Source organism: Apteryx mantelli, chromosome 25 (assembly GCF_036417845.1).
Source record: "Apteryx mantelli isolate bAptMan1 chromosome 25, bAptMan1.hap1, whole genome shotgun sequence".
Lineage (NCBI taxonomy): Eukaryota > Metazoa > Chordata > Aves > Apterygiformes > Apterygidae > Apteryx > Apteryx mantelli.
In genome coordinates, this window is record NC_090002.1 from 9717706 (window position 1) to 9723705 (window position 6000).

Consider the following 6000-nt stretch of genomic DNA (forward strand, 5'->3'; position numbering starts at 1 on the left):
CTAGGTCCCGGTTTTACTTCTATGGTAATTAGGATCTTTGCTGCTGTCATAAATCATCGAAGTTGCCTGAACTATATTGCTGAGGACTGGCAGGTGCTTATGGGTTAACAGCTTAAGTGGTCTTCAGAGTTCAACAGTGACTTTTAGAGGAGTGGGTGAGCCTTCAGTTTTCCAACAGAAATGGCAAACATGCTCCTCTGAAGATAACCGTTAAGAAAAAAGATTGATTCTGGCAGCAGCCAAAACACACAGATCTGCTTTGCAGGCTGTAGCTCTGAATTTTTCCAGCAGTCTTGGACATCAGCTCTCAGCAGCTAGACTTTGGTGCTAACGCATAGACCTTTCTGTGCAGATACGCCAATTGTTTATAAAGACCAGGGAATCAGAGTCTAAAATTCAGGTGCATGACTTACTTAGTTTGAGACTTCCTCCTTGATATTCAGAGCATGAGAGCTCAGAAAAATCGGAGCTTACATAAGGCATTAAAATTTTGGGCACACAAATAACAAATAACAAGTCTCAAAGCAGAGAGAGACTCTTTCTGCTGGATTCTTACAGCGGGTTAATTTGTGCTGACCCCAATTCCATTCGTGAGGCCGTTGCACGCAGTGATTTCTATTTCGGAAGTTGCAGGAAGTTAACCTACAAACTCGGGGCTGGGTGGGGACTCGGGGATTTGCGATGGCAGCCACTCTGGTTTTCATCGTCTCAGGTGTGCGCAAAATGACGTGAGATGTTGTGCTTCATGCGACACTGGCCTGAGTTAACCTGTAGCCCTATTTTCCATATGTAACCATGGTAACCTGAATTATCTTGCGGAGGTGCACATTAGCCCAGTGGTAATAACGCCCTGTTTGTCACAGCTGTACCTACAACCCCACCGCTGGGCATACTTTCTTAATATGCACATCCGCATTGCTTGAAACTGCAGGAAAGAGAGGTCACATTTGCAGGATTATCATTTCTAATATACATCCAGCTAAGGCAGAGTGGGAGGTGGGGAGAAGGAAGAGGAAGAGTACGAATGCCAGAGCAGTTCATACACAATACTGGCTCTCGGCAATATGATTAGTTACTTGGCAACCAGCAAAAGGTGTGTCAGAGTAGATGGGACACAAATACACGCACCAGCTCCAGCAACAGTTCAAGAGCGGGTGAGAGGAAACTCACCATTAATATGGCTCGCCTAATTTTGCCATGGAGCAGTTAAAAAGAAAGAATAAAAAAAAAAAAAAAATCCCGCTTGGAAACAGCCTCCCGTGAGTGCATTATAAACCGGGATCATTTCATTCCTTTGCTGCCCATTTCTTTAAAATGTTCTTCAGGCAGCAGCATTTAGTATAATAATCGTGTTTGATAGAAAGAAAGTTACCTCTGCTGAGCCTCTGCCTGCGTGGGAGCTTTCAGAGGGAAGACGACTGGGTACCGCATTCAAAGCTGAGAACAAGTGACCCTTTGGCCTACCTTAACAGATTGCACTGTCACCACTCTTCGGGAGGTACTGCGGATCGGCTTGATCCTACCAGTTGCTATTCTTCAAAACATCAAGGCCTTCAGATTTTGTAAAACTTAAATCATTAGAAAGGCTTCACAAGACTACTGTGTTGCTTAATAAGGCCGAGGAGAAACAAAAAGGAAACGTGCAAGCTCGCTGCACCTGTACACAAAGTTATTGGCACCGAGAAGTCAAAAAGCCAAGTCAAAATCAGAGAGATCTAACAGATTGTCTTCATAAAGTCCTTAAAAACAAGGTAAGAGGAAGAGATACATATATCTTAAGTAATGAAAAAGATATGGATTCTAAAATTATTATTGGATAGATTCTAACTTATTAGTAATATTAGAAGAAATGTCGTTTCTAAGCAGTAAATGACCGCTGAGCTGACACAGTCTTACACTGTAACTGTGATGATAATCCTTGTTGCACTAAGACATCCAGACTTTAGTTCCGATTAGTTTTACATTGAGAGTTTCACCTCCCACAAGAAGGCAAACATAAAACGTACATATATTCTTTTGTGAATATATAAACGTGTTTTCCACACTCATTTTGGTATTGCACAGTAATACTAAAAAGGGGTTAGTTTCATCTCTGAGGCAAAGAATTGCATAGAAAAGTACAGGCTGGTGTAAATGAGCTATCAAGAATTAGCTACACATGAACAGAGTTGCCCAGGAGATGCAGTGGGCACCCAATGATAGGCTATTAACTTTCAAGGACTAGCAGCCAAAGAAAGCAGAGCACGGGGAAACAGTGTGCTGGGAGCGAGAAACAAAAAAGTGAGATGTCAGCGCATGGTGGTAATTCTGCTTCCCAATGCAAAGCCAGAAAGAAATTCTGCGTGGCTTGGGATGGAGAGGGAGGCTGTGATTCTCACAGCAACATATGCATTAACCTTGCTGCTCCATTTTGATCAGCTTTCCTGTGGTCCCCAACCAACTATAAATCAGCAATAAAGCTTTTCTCCTTTTGAAAAATGCTGTCTTGTATTACTACACACATCTACATGACATTTAGCTTTCAAAGGAGTAAATCTATGGCAGTGTAGAAGGTCCCGAATATTCATAAGTAGTCAAGGAGTCTGTGAAATGGGAGCTTGGGCAGGAAAGTTGTCTTGGCACTTAAGACACCCCGCTTAGACTCATCAATAGGCCTTGGGCAAGAAGAGGGAGGTGCTGAAGGGGGATAGAGGGAAGCAGATTGGATATGACAGGCGAAAATAAGGCCATCAGATGCACACACCACTGAGCCAAGAATCACTGAGACCTAAATCTTGGTCTTCTCTGAGACACATGCTCTTTAATCAGGGCTGCCTCACGGGACTTCCAGGGTCCCAGATGGCTTGCTTTTCAGCTGGGAAAATAAAGAGCTGCTCTTGTTAGCATTTCCCTCTCTGACATGCAACAAACACATTCTAAAATGTTGTTCTGGAGATCTTCAGCTTGCTTTCTGGAAACCTGTAGAGTATTTCTTCACCCCTCTCACTGCACTTGTAAGGTGAAATGTATACGCCACCTGCTAGGTTCTTACACAAACAAAACACGCAGCCCTGCTCTTGGACACACAGTCCCAAAGGCTGCTAGTCACGGCTTCCAGCTTCGTCCAAGCTAGATCCTTAGTGATAAGGGATGCTTCTGATAAGATTCACAGCGGTTTCTGTAAAGTTTCCTACTCATCATGGATTTGGTAAAAAACTGTTTGCTTTGCTTGTCATCTCAGCTGTCCCAGATGCCTGAAGCTGGACTTAAAACTGTATTTTAATGGCTCATCTTTCAGCAAAGCTATACGCACACATATCCACTTGCAATAGTTCAGTTTCAGCTAGTGAACGCCGTTGGCATGGCCATTCCTGTGAAGGGAGCTGCATGCGCCCTGCGGGAAAAGCCAGCCTTGCTTTGTCATGCCCTAACGTGTGCAAATGAGCATTTGTTTCTGCACAGCCTTGATACGAAAACCGCCAACCCAGTGGCTGAAATCCGGGTTATACAATGCCATCGCTGCCATGAAAAAGTGAGGATAAGATGAGGTTATCCAAGATGAGAACTGACGATGGCCTCCAACTGCCTCTGGAGGATGTTTGTGCTGCCTGGAACAAATTTTTTAGTACAGGTGAAAACTGAAATGTTTGATGCTCAAATGTACATAAGCACAGAGGCCAGAACGCTGAAAGTTTCTTGAGCTCTTCAGTGTGTTCACAAATGCTCTGGAAACTGAGTGCATGGTGAGTTGGCAACATTTGCAAATGATACAAAAATCAGTGAGGTTCCATGGCAAAACAGACAGTGAAGAGTAAAAAAAAGGATCCCATGATGTGCAGTGTCTGGGCAAAAAAAAAAACTGACTAAATTCAGAATTTGTAGGTTCAAAGTGATGCATGTAAATAAAAAATGCTCTTAACTGTACACATTCAAGTGACAGATAGCTTGGAACTCAGGAAGTCCCCAGACAGCTAACTGCTGGATGCGGGAAGGACTGTAAATAGCTGTTTCTCTACCCTTTCCCTAGGCTTTCCCTACCAGGCACTGCTAACGACAGGCTATTGGGCATGCTGGATTTGAGCTGTCCCAGCAGGGCATTCCTAATGGTCTTAACATTTGCATCATTCCACTTATGTGATAAACACTACTGAGCATGCAGAATGACAGTCCACATTCACAGAGCACTGTGAAACCGTATGTTGCAATATAAACTCACTGGAGAGACGTTTTGTGGTGTATCTGGCCACAATTCATATTCATTTCACAGTCCAGTAGAGCCAACCCTGAAAACTGCACAATTATAACATTTTTAAAGGGGGCAAAACCTACACTGTTAATTCTATCAATGCTTCATGAAAATGGCCTGCTGACTGCTATGCAGTCTAAAGGCTACTGCATGAAAACGGAGCCCGATAAGAAAGTATAGGGCTGTATGAGAAACACTAAGTCATGCTTTAAGAACAGTTACCTCTTTTCCAGAATGCTAACATAATTCCTAGAGCACAAGGAACAAAAGCTTTCTTCTGGCAGGCTCTGTAGATACATTTTGCAGGGATCATGACACAGGGAAATCTATCACTTTTAGGTGACTGACAGTTTGAAGGGAGCTACTTGGAATGGCCCGAGGTCCACGGATCAATGAGCTTCAGTGCTGGAGATGGAGTCATTTGATGACGGGAGAGAATGTCATTGAAGGAAACCGCTATAACCCAGACTGCCAACACGCAGATGCCCTATAACTTTGGACCACTGCAGAGGAACAGAAACACAAGTCGTGTCATCAAGAATACACAAGTTTGTTTGAGAAAGACCTACTACCTTCTAATAGCATGTGAAAAAAACCCCAAAAAACTGACTTTCCATCTCCATGGTAACTTCTTTCTTAAAAGCACTTTTAATGCAATTTGTTTTCTGTTCTTGTAGCTTCTTTACTGGTTTTAGAATAGAGCAGTCAAGGCTGAAGTGCTGGTAACAAACCTACAGCAGGACAGTAGAAAAGAAACTGTCTTTGGCTACAAGTGACGAGTGGAGCTTTTGTCCCCTCCAAGGAGGTATCACCTGTGTTATCATCACTAAGCTGAATATATGCTGAATGATTGCTGACCTCAGAAGAAAGCGAAAGCAAATTACCTCCAGGAGACTGCAAAAGGGGATCAGCATTGCTCCAGCCTCTCTCCTTGCAGGTGGTGGTATGCAGTTACTTCTAGTAGAGGTGCCATCCTAGGATGGATCCCCATGGTTATATTCCAAAGGGCCTTTGCAAAGGTAATATCATTTTAGATAATTATCAATGTCAGTCTTTGCTGCTCTTGGCATCAATACATCTTTTTAGTGTTACTTGTCTTCTCTTTTTCAAAGGCATGTTAAAAGGAGTTAAAAGGATGATGTAGTTTTATAAAACCCAGCTCTAATTTAACAGAGCAATATGAAGAAAGGGAATTATCTTGACTACAAGGCCTCACTCAAATGGACCATGAACACAGCTACAGGATACTTTGCTAGCAACAGATAGTGTAGGTAAGAAACACTTCGTCAAATGGGCAGTGTATGGAAACAAGTCCGAACAAAAGAAATTAAAGCCTCTTAAATATTAACAACGTTCCAAAAATAAACACTTGTTTATATAATGATTGGGTCATTGCTGCAGAACATGGGAGTTTGCAGCATTGTACCAAAAAAGGCACTACGAAATTCAGACCTTGTCTTTTACAAAGGGCACTGAACCTCCCACACTTGCGGACTCTGAAGTGTGCTGCCTCGTCCCGTTTGGACTTTCTGCTCATTGATTTTTCTCTCGGGCCTCTCGCCCCGTTAATATCCACCAGCCTGACCTGCACCGCAGAGCCTTGTGCAACAAGCCAGCCGGATCCCATACGCTGGCCGGGCACTGCGCAGGAGGGTGCCGACGGGGAGCCGCGCGGCAGAGGATGCTCGCGGTTAATGGGTGTCATCCCACCTGCTGTACATACAGGGATCCAGGCTTTCCTGGCACCTGCAAACAAAGCGCTGCTTTGAAAACTG